Source organism: Grus americana, chromosome 2 (assembly GCF_028858705.1).
Source record: "Grus americana isolate bGruAme1 chromosome 2, bGruAme1.mat, whole genome shotgun sequence".
Lineage (NCBI taxonomy): Eukaryota > Metazoa > Chordata > Aves > Gruiformes > Gruidae > Grus > Grus americana.
Window position 1 is genome coordinate 44,299,190 of NC_072853.1, and position 14,969 is coordinate 44,314,158.

At 37.2% G+C, this 14,969-nt stretch overlaps 1 protein-coding gene across 1 annotated transcript in view; it reads left to right on the forward strand.

Annotated features, from left to right (window-relative positions):
* ST18 (ST18 C2H2C-type zinc finger transcription factor) overlaps positions 1–14,969 on the forward strand; it is a 168,493-nt gene that overhangs the window by 28,066 nt on the left and 125,458 nt on the right. The window lies entirely within an intron of this gene.

Genomic DNA, 14,969 nt, shown 5'->3' on the forward strand with positions numbered 1-14,969 from the left:
GGTTGTATATTGTTCACTAGAGTCCACTTACCGGAATAAAAGACCCCGGTAGCTTCACCAAAGGAGAAAGCTGTAAAGGGAGAAGGGAGCATGGCAGAACAGGCAGATTTTGAGCTGTGGCCATTAGGACAATAACAGCAGGCCACTCTGCCTTTTGCAATGACTGGACGGGCAGGTTTGCTGAACTGATGTGAGTTTGTAATACAAAAGGGTTGAAAATGACTTGCTGAAGTTATTCTTAAATTTCTGAAAAATTAGAATTTACTTCACTGATTTTATTATCTTCTATTCCATATCCACAAGCCCAACTCTTCAGTTTTCTTAGGGGGCAAATTAAAGCGTAGGTAAAAGGCATCTTAATAACTGCTGGATAATAACAAAAGTTCTGACAATTTAAATGGATTTTGTACCTCAGTATTAATAACTGCACAGCTATTATACAGCTATTAATGATGATACAGCTATTATAATTACAGCTATTGTAATAAATGAGGAAATGATTTCACTGGCTTAAGCAGAAACATTATAGTATCATCTATATGAAATGGCAGTTTTCCCCCTCCTGCAGATACTTCATTAGCACAATCATACTTGTCTAGTAGTAGCACCTAAGAGTCCCTTATTGGTATGAAAGCTTTCCTGACAGCAGTGCCAAGTTGCCTTGCAGTTAATGTTAAGAGGCCCGAACTATAAATATTTTCACGACCTTTATGAATGCAACCAGATTGCTAATTTTAAATTATAAGTATTTAAACAGGTTGGAAAAGCTGGACTGTACCACTGAAATTTTGCTATTAACATTTTTTTTCCCCAGAAATGTATGTTCAAGTGATTAATTACTTTATGTTACACTTGTCATAAATCTCCCTGGTGCACAGTGCTCCCCCATCTGTCTGTCTCATCGCCACATTATCTCTTGCTCTAGGTGGAAGTATGGTTCCTTCCTCTCCTGATGTGTTGCTAGATAGACACCTGGAAGGACTTCTTTATAGAAAACGGGTGCAGAGCTCTGTCAGAATACAATGTGCTGTCGATTGGGTTGTTACACAAGCTTTTAGAGACAGGGATTGTCTTAATGGTATACATAGTGCCTCGTTAAATGGGCTTCTCCCAGACTCCACCGCCCACAGCTGAGGTCTCTAATCTCTACTACAATACAAAAATAACTGTATTCAGTTCAGACATGTTCCTGGTTTCAATCGATCTTTAACAAAAGTCAATAGATCAAATCTGTCATTTACATTACGGCTAACAAATAGTGCCCTAGTGCAGAGGTTCTAAGTAAGTCATTTTGGCTGCTAAGACAGAGACAACTTTCCAGAGCTAATGAAACTTTTATAAAGCTGGATTGGTCCCTGTCTATCAGATCTTGGGGGAGAATTTTATAATCAAGGTTTAATGATATAAATGTCTATGGTTGGTACATTCAAGGACATCTTTCGCAGCTTTGTGAATAAAAGATATTATCACCTCATATAAAGTAGGAAGGAGAGATGAGGTGCATGAACCTGAACTGTGCATCTGGGGCTAGTTTAAGGCACAGTGCTTTGTAAAATTTGATAGTAAAACTAGACTTCTCTGAAGCTTTATTCAGCAGTTTAAAAAAAGCCTGTTTTACTTCTTTATGTAATATATCCACATCTAGTATATATCCCTAGGCTAGTGGTAGATGGAAGGGTTTAATTCATTGAAAACTGTTTGACGTTCTTACAATAACTTTTATCTTAGAAGCACATGGGTAGATGTGCAATTAGCCACATAACTACTTATTCAAAAACAACAACAATCTTTTACTCCTACTGTATATAACTTGTCCTCATTTCCTTAACCTTTTAAATTCATAATTAAGCAGTGCTTTTTGCCTTTTTCATCTTGTACAGATCAGCAAAACTGGATCTTCCCTTTAAACTAGTACGTGCTTGCATATACAAAGACTTCCTTACCACACTGCTTAACAATCAGGGATGTTTCTTGTGGTTCATATTTTGGGTATAATCCTTTGGTGCCTGCCATTTTGCTCTTTCTCTCTCCTAAAAAAAAAAAAAAACAAAAAAAACCCAAACCAAAACCCACCGCACAACAAAAAACAAACAAACAAAAAACACGGGGAAAAAATATCTGTGGTTCAGTCTGAAGAGGAAAGTCATTTACAATCATGATAACACACCCACAAAGACTTGTGTTTCCCCCATCATATTTCTACGTTATTCCATTCAAGTAAGTATGCAAACATATATTTTTTTCCATTTTCTGCCTAGAAATATTCATTCTTATTTAACTATACAGTACGTATTGAAATTGGGTACATGTAAATAAGTTTTAACAACAGCTCTGTTCATAAAAAGATTAAAATGGGATACCAAATGTTTAGTCAATTGTTAGGTGCTTTGATTAGATTGAACAGATCAATAGGTTGTTATTTTCACGAATTATTATAATTCTGGCAATTTCCTGTTTGCTTATGGCATGTGTTGTTTGCATTTATATTGTAATTTGCCTTGCAATTTGTGATATAATCTTAAGGAAACTTGAATGTTTCCTTGATATATAGGGTTCCCTGCAGTTAGGTTTTCAACAGTCAAGCTCAAATAAACCATTTGGACTTAAGCAGAAGAAAAGAAATTAATGATAAGATATTAATAGGAACTTTTTCAAGGAGTTTCAGAACTTTAAGAAGAAACTGTTTGAAATGTGTCTGTGTTGAATACACCCACAGCTCAATATGACATCCCTAATAATTATGCTCTCGAAGGCTGACTACGTAGTATTTAAAACAGAAGGAATTCTGTCATTGACTACATTGGGGCCATAATGACATCTGGCTACACTGGGTCTTCATGTAAGCCACAATCTTTCACCACAAAGTTCATTGAGCATGAGTAGGACCATACCTAGAGGCCATCAGGACTTCTCAAGAACACATTAATTGGAAGACAGGGAATTGTTGTAACCAAAGTTTCCGCTGGGAGAAAAATTCAGACAATGCTTTTGTCAGGAGTGAACTTTCTGATGAAAGTGGAAACACAGCAGACCCTCAACTTCAAATACCTAGCATCTCCCAAATTAGGAGGTTCCTCATGGGTGTGTAGTACCAGGTTTAGGTTTCCCTTCTGGGGACTGGAACCTGGGTAGTTCTGTGTTTCAATCGTGTCATTAACAAGGAATTACAGTACATCTACGTGAAAAGGTATAAACAGACAAGAGCTCTTTCTGCCTGTTTGCTAATGTATGAGGGAAGAAATATTCATTCTAGCTCTATAGAGTGCTATGGTAACAGTGAAAATCCTAAGCCAGAAATTTGTCTGCATATATTAATGTAGAAATACATTGTCTGCCTTTTTCAGAAACATCTACTGTGCCCCCCTCCCTCCCTCCCACCCACCATCACCAAACTAGAATTATAAGCATAGTACAAATAGTTAAATATTCAGTCACCTAAAGAGAAGCTGTCTAGGAAATGTGTTTAATGCCTGGCTTGTAAAAGATGTAGTTTCAAATTGTTGGCCTGAATCAGATACCAGCTTCAGGTTTCTTGAAGTATTTTCCTATTCTCTCTGTCTCCCTCTTTTCATTTTTTTTTTTTGTCATTCTTTGACTGATTGAAAATAATCCCATAACATCATTTAATATCAAAGAGAATTTTGATTTTTTGGGTAGGCGATACCAAAGATAGTCTTCATATGCCATCATGTAAGGCATCTGAAGTGCTCCGGATCACCTTCTGAAGACTGTCTCCAGTAGTTGCCTGGGAAGGCAACTCTCCTTTGAAGTTCAGAGCACTTCACTGATCTAGCTTAACTGTGAACACATTCCTCCCACAAAGCACAACAGACAAGCGGTGAGGTTCTGTAGGGTAATAGGATGGCCTGCAATATATACTGAGCTAAAGGAGGAACACAACACCACAAAAAAGATAGCACTACAGATGGAGAACAGTGATTTACAGAGTTTCGAATAATACCCAGGTAGAATCCAAGCACATTGCAGGAATTGCAAAAGGAAAAATCAGTAGCTGGGACTCTCAGGATATTTTCATATACATTTACTGGTTGAGGAGTTTTTGCTTTTAGAATTTTAAAAATTATTAAATGCATTGGCTTCACTTTATGATTTCCATTGTAGGAGCATGTATTGGATATCTGCCTACTTGTAGCTCTTTTCAGACAGTCAGTTCCCTCCTATTTACCGGCTTTTTATCATTTTAATTACATGATAAATAGTACAGATTACAGATTTTTCCTGATTAATGTTGCTACTGAGGCATTCACTCTTGGAATACAATTACAAGAAAATATAGACTTACTCCATCTTTAGGATTGCTTAAATAATAAAAAAACTTGTCACTTTGTAAATCTCTTAGAAAAACATTTTTGTTTTGCCAGATCTTATGTTTCATACAGACGGCATGCACCATGCTAACAGTCAAAATACAGTATCCCTGTGATATCAATATTTTATACACAACCATTTCATAAACTATAACCTTGCAACTTAAAACAATGATTCTCTGTCATAATAAAGATAATTAGGGATGAGCATCCCCATTCTGTTCATTTTTGATCTCCTCCTAATCTCTGTAAGTAAGATTATTAAACTCCAGTAATCCATAGAAAATATGGTGGGAGTGACTCACCACAGTTGTGGACTGTGATCAAATTAGTTACCTCAGAGGCATTTCTTTTCCTACAAATGAGAAAAACAATCCAGAAAAGAAAAATAAAATAACTGGTTTGCTTTCCTCCTCCCCCCGAGTCTCTCTGAGAAACAGCTATTTGTAACAGCAAATCTAAGTGCAGTTCTGAATGATATAGGGGGATTTAAATTAATTCTATCACAAAGGAGAAATTAATAGATTATATAATTTTGACAAGCCAAAAGCAAAACCAAAAATTATTTGGGCACATTTACCCTCATCTATTGAGCATGTAAGTGGGATTTTTGTGGTGGACTTCACACATATACAATGTATACAGAACAGTTTTGAAGATGTGACATGTGTCTTTGTAGCTGTGAACCTACACACCAATGACTTGTACTGAAGTTCTGAGGGTATCGTCTCTCATAAAGCCTGTAAAACTCCACCAAATAACCTGCATTGGCTGAAATTTCTCACTTGTCCAAATTAAGCAAACCCACTTTCTTCAATCTTTATTTCTAAATCATGTTTTCTAAACCTAATTCATTGCTGTTGCTTTCCTCTGGACTCTTTCCAGCTGATCCACATTTCTCTGCCAAAAACTCCATGTGATACAGCCAGAACCAAGTAGAGTGGAAAGATGACTTCATGAATCTAACATGACACTCCTATTTGTACACCGACTCTCCATCACCGTATTTATATATCACAGTGTGATGTTTGCTTTTTTCTTCACACCGCTGAGGTGCTTTTAAAAAAATGTTCATCTCTTATCCTCCAAACACTTACTTACGTGCTTAAATTGGCTTGAGTTTAAGGGGACAATTCACGTGTGTAACGCAATGCACATACTTAAGCATTTCAAGGGTCAAGGCCAAATATTCCTGTCAAGGAGTTATAAACCCAACCGAAGAGCCAACCTGAGTCAAACACACAGTAAGCCAATAGCAGTGTTCTCTACTGTAATTAAATCTTTTCTGATCTGCACGTCAGATGTGGGATCCAAATGTACCATTGTATGAAGAACTAGAAACCGTAATATTAATATTCTGCATCATTCATGGAGAGAGGGGGGAAATGATTTTATTTCTAATCCAGTTTTGTTTTACTTTTCCAATAGCTGGAATATATTTTGTTTCACTGACTTGCAATGTTTTATTAAGATACACAGCAACATTTCCCTAGTCAGAGTGAAAGCAGACTACCAATTAAAAAATTCACAGAAATGCTTCTCATATTCTGGTAATAGATTAAGCAACAATGGCTTGCTAAAATAAAATGTGTTTATTTCAAACATGCTTCAGGAAAAAATATCAGAATAATACCTGGTGTTCAGTTTCCTTTGATTTTGTCACAATGCAATTCAGTAGTTAGTAGAAACTTTAATAGTAATTGCTCATTTCTTGGTTCATGCTATCTCAGGTGTGTAAATTTGGTTGGGTTTTTTTTCTTCTTTGCACATGTCTTGCTACCATTCTTATAGACACAGACAAGAATCTTTTCTTTCCATCACTGATTTTCTGAACAATTAATTCCAAATGTCTTTTAAAATGGTATTGCTTTATTATTATTATTATTGTTTGGAAATTTTAACCTATGTGATTATGTAAATAAACATTTAGTTAAAGGCACCATTATTGAACTGCTTTTAAGGATGTTCGGTACACAACAGCTGACCCATCATGATGTGATTACTCATGTTGCCTTCATTTTCATTTCAACAAGAATGCAGGGGTTTCTTGGTCCTATTGTAAGAGCAAAAAAACAATTATTTTATGCATGACTGATGACAGTGATGGAGACTCTATATGGGACACAGCAGGAAGCTGAGAACTGCTTGATGCTTCAAAATACTGTGTACTTACAGCACATTCAAATGTTGTAAACCCTAAGTATGCAGCTTAATTTTATTTGTAACTTTCGTATTTCTAATCTGCTGTATATATATATTTTTAATTCTTATGGCACTCTGAAAAAACAATACTTTTCAAAAAATATATGATGCATCAGTTTTAAAGCACAAATGAATTCTGACTAAGTGGGTGCTTTACTAGGCAAACTGGTGTTAGAAGTTAATTGGGTTTGACTAGCAAGTCCAGTTATTGGCACAGTTTATAAGCTTTTGCAGAATTGTGACCATTCTGCTATCATACAGTAATATGCACAATGTGAGGCCTGACAGTAAGTGCTTGCTATCTGACAGTAAGTAATGAATCCTAGTAAAAAATATCCTTATACAATAGGCCCCTTTTTGAAATGAAATGTAGTACAAGACTATTTTTCAGGATGCCTGAACATTTATTACATCAGCATATAATTAACTTTTCATTGTCTTTGTGTGCTGTGCCAAATCTGTTACAGGAATGGTCAGTTGTTGCTTCTTTGTGGAGCAAAAAAGCTTCCTAGTGGAGAAAAGATTTGTTAGAAAATATTATTATAATAATTATTCTGTAATTTGGAAGACTTCCTTGTTCTTTCTGAAATGCAATGCTATAACTTTAAATCTTAAAGTAGCATTTCATAAATCCTACTGCTGTCTTGCATTATAATATTTTTTCTTCATGTGCTTGAAGTAATTTCTGCAAATGTTTAGACATGCAACTGATTTAATCACTTCAGTAGTTCCTTTAGCATCTAGCATAAATTTGAAATCACTGAAGAAAATCATGCATATGCGAAGTGCTCTGTGATGCACTTTGTTTTTATTTAGTATTGAGTTAATCTGAAGAAGCATTTAACCACTGTAGATGTAATCATTACTGTGAAGTGCATAAAGTTTTGCAACTGAGTGCAGTTTCTTCAAGGAGAAAAATCACTTAATTTGCCACTACCTGTGTGACAACAACGTTTCTAATTCTATGTGGGCATTGCGAGCGTTAGAGGTTTGTAATACATCTATCCCCCACTATTTTTTCTTTAATTATTCGAAGCCTGGAAAAACCTATCTCCCTTGAGAGCTTAACTATTGTTAAAATCCTTGTTTTCCTGCAGGATAACCAACTCTTGGCAATTGCCCTGGAGCCCAGAGTTTGCCTTTGCAGGCTCATGCGTGCACATCACACCACCCGTCTCTTCCCCTGACTGCCAATTCCATCCCAATGAGCTGGCAGGGTGCTCAAATTCACATCAATTTTGTTCCGTGATATTTTCATCAAATTGCCAAGCCTTAATTGCATAAGTGGTCTACATGGGTTTTTTTGTGCTTTCGCACCATTGTAAATAGGACTAGCTACATGATGCTGTCTGTAGGATATTTTACATTTCAACGTTCTCATTTTTCTGGGGGATCACTTTCTGTTCATCCCTTCATAAGTTGCTTTTCTGGGTTTTTCCCTCATATTTTCATCACAGACTATAGTTTGTCCTTGACTTTACATCTCAGAGACAGCTGATTTTGTCATTTTATCAGGGAATTCAGATGATTCTCAGAAAATCTGCAGAAGGCCAAGTCCTTTATTGTCTGGTTTCACTGGCGCTTGGTGGATCACATGAGTTGACCAAATGCTCTCCTAGAAGGGCACTGATTCACCATCCGCAGCTGTACCTGGAATCGTGCTCCGACTTCTCCTCTGCGAGCACTGTGCATGCTCTAGCCTGAGATAGCTGCCCAGGTGATGCCAACAGCAGTTTTGGTATCACTTCAATGCGGAGGGTTTGGGAAGGGGGAGACGGAGAAAAGGAGCATAACTGCTGAATGGAGAGACTTGAGCACTAGGCTTAGGAGAAATGCAATAGAGCTTATGTTCTTTGCTTCTTTTTCTGGTTGGCCGCTTAGTTTGAACACTGATGTCACAAAGTGTGTTACCATGATTTTTCTCTGGCAGAACATTTCGAAAGCAGTAAGGGGAGTAACCATATTGTAGTTATAAAATAGGTGATGGGAAAAGTAGACCTGCAGATTCTGATATTGGTATTGAAGATGAAATCAAATCTGTGTTTGCAATTTTCTTTTAATGCACATAATAAGCACTTAATAGAACCTCAGTGTAAAGTTCTGATGTAGAAGCCAGCTTTAAAAAAGTACGGCCATTGGTCACCCTTTCCACGCTATACAAAGCTGTAATAAAATGGGAGGTGGGGGATTTATTCGGATGCTGGTCTAATAGCAAAACTTCAGGAAAATAGCTTATATAAAGCTTAAACACAAAACTTGTTTATTAAGAATTTTTCTGATTCCATTACCCTGAAAATACGTCACTAAAATATGAATGGTCTATATCCTGGCATAAGGAGTCCAATTCTTGCTGAAAAATTATAAGTATTCTTAAGGAAACTTTTTATTTTGCATCAGAAACCATCAGTCGTATTTTGAATCTGGACTTCTGAATAGCCAAAGGTCTCGATATGCTCCACTGCCTGCAGATGGCTGGGGATGAAGAAGCTACCGCTGCCCTGTTACCTCTGGTTGCCTCTCACTAGCCTTGTAAGTGAATGTAGTTACACCGCCCCAAATGAAAGCTTTATTTACTTTCAGCAGGGAGTTAAATGGAATGAAATGTTGAGCTCAAACACATGCTCTTATGCTGAGTATTGATTTTTATCTGCAAGAAATTGTTAATTAGTCTGTTTCCATGGTAATATGCAATAGAAACCCATAACCTTTCAGTATTTAGTAACTGTTTTCCTTTGTATTTCTACATTTCCCTGAAGATTTAACTACTGACCACAGTTCAGTGTTTCCAGATCAGACATCACTAGGTACTTTAGTAGTCCGAAGAAAGACCCCATCAACTGGCTGGTTTAGCCGATGGTATTAGACACCTCATGAGAAGACCATCTCTCCCAAGGTACTCCAGAACTGTAAAGAATCACTCAGTGACTTCAGCAAGCAATTCAGTCTTATAAAGTAATATTTATCTCATTTTCTGCTTTCATTCACTGCTTAAGCAATACTTTATGGACCACATTCCCAGGCAGTACTGTCCTAAAAAAAACCAAACACCACCAGCCCCCCAAAACCCTCAAATACTTATCTCATAACCATATAGCCAGCTTATTTTCTTCTTATAATTCCCATCTATGATCATGGAGATACATCCTGAAATTTTGCTACATGGAATTTTTTAGCATTTTATTCTGAGTCCTGCATGGAGAACTCAGTGCCTCTGGATACCTGAACATGTTCAGAAAAGTGAGTATGTTAAAAGGATGAGACAAAGAAATTAGACTGATGAACCCAACTAGACAGGGAGATTCTTTGCAGTTGCTTGGCAAGCAAGGCATTATGCAAACCAGGAAGTTCTCTTTTCGCTCAGTCATGTTTTAAAATAATTGTTGACTTTTCTCCTTGCTGCTGTTTATGTGGAGACACATGGCACAGTATTTCTGTGGTGAAGTTGTTTTCACGAAAAATTACTGTTAACCTCTTCAGTGCTGTGAGGATAGAGGCACGACCTAACAGTGGCAACAGCTTTGAATAAATTGTTCATTCATTTGGATGGAATATCAAAACGTACAGTAACCTATACATCCACCTGCATCAGAGGAATACATTTCACATGCCCATTGGGTACATCACATAGCACCGAAGTGATCAGAGTGACGACCACTGGCTATATCACTTGTCCTACTGTCACATAAACGTGCTCAGATTATTCAGTAATTTGGTTTGGGGGGTTCAGGTAACATATATATAGTATGTAGTCATGCTATAGAAGGTGTGTACTAGAAGGTATTATTATGCCTCTTTGAGGCAGTGTTCTTGTTAGCGTAATGAAGTATAGCTCTGAATCAAGACAAGACACACATCTTAACACCAACTCTCAGTTTAAGCCTTTAAGTAAGCTCTATGTGCTTTCTCTCAACGCTTTGTCATGAATATTATGGGTGCCAGCAGTACCCAAGGTTTGAATGGTTCCCGCATAACTAGTCAGAGAGTGGCATTTGGGGTTTTTGCAGGAGTGAAGTCCTGGCTGGCTGCCCAGCCTTCCCTCTCTTTTCCTGGGGGTTGGAACTGTCAGGGGATTCCCCAATAACAATCAATGACCTGCTGGCTCTTCTGGCAGCGTGCCACCAAGTTGTGAAACTGCTGAGAATTACATGTCCTGATTCACCCTCACATATGCCAGGGAGCTTCCAGCCAGGAGAATATTCTAACCTGTTAAACAAAGATAATGCACATATTCTACCTCCAGTCAACCATTTTTTCCTCCCTTTTTAACATGGGGCAAAATACGTGCTTTGGCTGTCGGACTCTTACGCAAGCACATGCTGAGGTCTGTTTTTGTGTTACATTTTCCTGATTCAACAGGGATTTTGTGTAATATCTTTCACACCATTTTTTTTTGTTTCATTTTCACGTGAATACCAACAAAATCTTAATTCAGGCTCCAGCTTTTTGTGTTTGTGTTAATGCTAAACAGTTCTTGGCAGATTTTAATCAAAGGTGATGATAATGATAGCATCTATTTTGCCTCAGCCTTCATTTCTCATTTTAACTATTACCTTCAACTGTCTTCAGGCTACAGAGACCAGCTTGCTCCGCTCTGTATACAGCTCTTCTTTGCACTTAATTTTTTATGCTACTTTTTTGCAGCGGAATCTTGGGTCAAATAATGACTATATCTTGCACTTATCTAGCCCTTTCCTGCAGAAATTTAGTTTACATAAGGGTTGGAGGATTAACTTTTATGAAAATGAGGGTGTAATGAAATATTTTACTGGGACCAGGACTAAGATTCGTACAAACACAGGTCTGAAACCCTCATATGGCATATGTTCTGTGAAAGTGTTCTAGGAGAAGACTGAGCTATAGGAGGTCATGGAGATATAATGAGACTTTCTGCTTTGGAAGTTAATATAGTGGTTTGGAGTTAATCATGTCTTATCCTTCAGGGCCTAGTTAGATACTTTATCAGGGTTCCCAAAGATTTTCCTTGATGAAATATTTTATGGTTTCTGAAAAAATTATAGAAATCTTTGAGCCCTTTTAGATGTAGTACCTATAGGGCATATATAAACCAGGATACCATATATAAATGGATCAATAGTGTAGTCTCATACAGTCAATCACACATATCTAGGACTATTTTCCACTTTTTAGAACAAATGATGCTGCAAACAATGGTATTTAGCCCTGCTAAATAATTCCTTGTAAAATCCCTTAGAATGCAAATTCTCTGAACATTTCTAACACATATTTTATTATGGGTTCATTTCTGGTAAAAATTTGAATTTTAATGCAGATCTTAAGATTTTTATTGTTTTTTAAATTAGTGTCAACTACAAATAAACTTTTTGAGAGACTCTTCAGTAATTGTAATCATGCAGATTCATGAATTATCTAATCCCTTTTAACATGTCAAACAAACATTCCTGCATTTGTTGTAAATGGAACATCATGATAACTCTCCATTTTTAATCTCATCATAGATATAAGAAGAGACATAGCAACCATTTTAACAATATATGTGAGCAACAAGCCTTCATTATCTAACTTATAGATGTGGTCTTTAAACTTATGTGATCATAACACTATTTTCAAATCAAATCCCCCTGATGCCTATTGGAGTTCTGAACTTTGAATCAATTACTGAACACGATTCAGTGGATGGTGCTAAAGGATGAGATTTTTCCTAGTGGGTTCATTAAATGGCTCTTTTGTATTTCCCAGCTATTGCCAAATACTTGCTTCTAAAATCACATCTAAAGCAATTCCTGCCTGCTTAAAAATCATTGTACCACATTTTAAAACAAATGTTTTAAAACTGATCTAACAGCAAGCAGCAGGTAATTTTACACTTTTGGTGTATAAAGGAAGGTTCACTGAAGTTAGTTTGTACCTCTCTATAAGAAGCTACCTTCAGATGGATGAACAAGGCATGTATGTGTAATCACATCTTTTCTCCTCCTGAACCAGCAGAATGACTAATTTCCCCTTTAAAAAGGGTGGTAACTTGGGTGAAACCTTATTTAAAACCCTGAGTAGCATAAAACTAATCCATTAACTTTAGTTAAAACAATGTTCTCAGATTAAAGGAAGTATTTGTCCAAAATTGTTCAAAGCTTTCAAACAACTTAGGTGATTTCACTAATCTTTTGGATTTTTTGCAAGTCAGCCTGTCTGTGTATTTTGCCTTTTTAATAAATGAGTGAAATGAACACTGTATTTCATACTTTTTTTAGAAACTAAGATGGAAGTAATCAAAGTAACCACTCTACTACTTTTAGTATTCTACTTTATTCACACATCCTGATCAAAAAACTATGAAACACACAAATTAAAATACAAAAATCCCACAAGCTGTGTTTCTAAGTGGTGACAGAGATGTGGATGTGGACTCTTCAAGGATCTTCCTTCAAACCTTTAAAGACTTATTGCGCTAGATTTTGCCTAGCCACCTAGTGAAAAGATAGGTTTGTAACATCTCTTCTTACATCCTGATTCATGCTGCAGATGCCGGACTCTGTCCTGAACACAGGAGGAGAGCAAACAGTGTACTCTGCACCATATGTTTTCCCACTGGCCTCACACCTTGTTCCACCCAGAGGCGTTTACCTGTGAGTGCATAGGTCTGTGACTTCATTCTCCTCCATATGGCGGAGTTGATCAGAAGTATATGGCAACAGGCCTTTACAAGCTGCCAGCCTTTTTTCTCCCCATACATGCATGGCTGGACAGGGAATTGTGACTCCTTTGAGTCATATTTCCTTCCTGGTACCGTTCCTCAAAATTTGCCCTAGATGATGTCACCTTGGAAGATCCATTGGAGAAAAGATACCTACCTATTAGTTAATGCAGTAAAGTGAGTGGTATCTACCTTCCCCCCCCCCCCCCCACTTATTATTCTGGCAAACACTACACACACAAATGAAAATCACATTTGAATTGAGATTTCACATATCTATTTTGAGACCAAAGCAAATGATTAAGATCACCTTGCAACATACTGAAAAGAGAAACCTTAATGAAAATCCTGAACTACTCTAACATGCTGTGACACACACTACATTGTAATAATTGGGTGTGTGAACAAACTGAATGCAACCGTATTGCTGTTTTGCTGTCACTAACAGAGATGGCATTACATACCTCAGCAGCTTTACACATTGTATCTCTGTTACTAATACTAATGATATCTACACAGCAACCCAGAAGCATAATTACTTTGCCATCACCACTCCCATTATACAATATGAAAGAAAAATGGGACCCTAGCTTTTCTATATTCCAAGCATCACAATACCATGAACATGAAGCATAACTGTGGAACTGAGAAAACATATTGAATAGAATACAAATCAAGAGCTCAATGACAAGCCCAGCTCCTTCATGTGCCGACAGAGGATGTCGTCTGCGATGACTTGCACATGATCTGAGCAAAATGCACTTTTGTTTTCAAATACACTTTGCCCAGAAACACAGATGTGAACGAGCCTGACTGGTGATTATCTGAAGGTATGTGGTATTTAGTGATGTATCATGGATATTGCCCTTCTAGCTTGGACAAATTTTGAACACTTTTGAAACATCTACCCTAGCATCATATACTGACTGCATGTCAGGTTATTCTGAAAATATGCTATTACCTATTCCAAAAGCACCTGCATGCCTAGTCACTAACATCCCAAGTCACATAGCAAGGCTGCCTTGCAGTTATAATCATCGTTTATGATCAGATGTGTAATTTCTCTTGGCCTCTCTGGGCATTCTGTATGCATGACACTTGACGTAAATTTTCCTACAATGGTAGAAGATCATATTTTCTGCTGAGTAATGATACCTTTGCACTGTGTGTTTGTGTATGTGTGACACATATTCTGCCTCAAGAATGCAACTAAGAGTTTTCTCGTCTGTACAGACGATAGTATAGGTGCAATACAAAGTAATATAGCATAAAGCATAGCATGCTATTCATAGTAGAATTTACCATCAGCCACATTAGAGGTCAATACTAATTAAGCAAATTGATCATATCTGTAGTTAACTACTGTGAAGGCTCAAAAAAACCCACACCAAGAAACCAATTTATTCCTTCCCCCTCCCCCCCTTTTATTTTTAAGGAAAGAATAAATGCTTATTTCTGTTACAGCTAATGCAGTGACAAGGACTGTCGAGCTGCATTTCTTCAGTTATCATGAGCCCAGGTGTTAAACATGGCACATGACACCGGTGCGCACCGTGCAGTGAGGCAGGGGCACTGTATGCTGACAGAGAATCAATAATGAAGTGGAAAAGACAATGACACTCTGTGGCATTGTCTCTCTTCCTGACAGATCTGTTCAGCCCCAGAAGTATTAATTCAATTGCTTCAGTAGCACCAGACTCTTTGATTTCATTCAGAAGTCAGCACTCATGGGGAGATTGAGAGCAGCATCTAAAATGCATAAATAT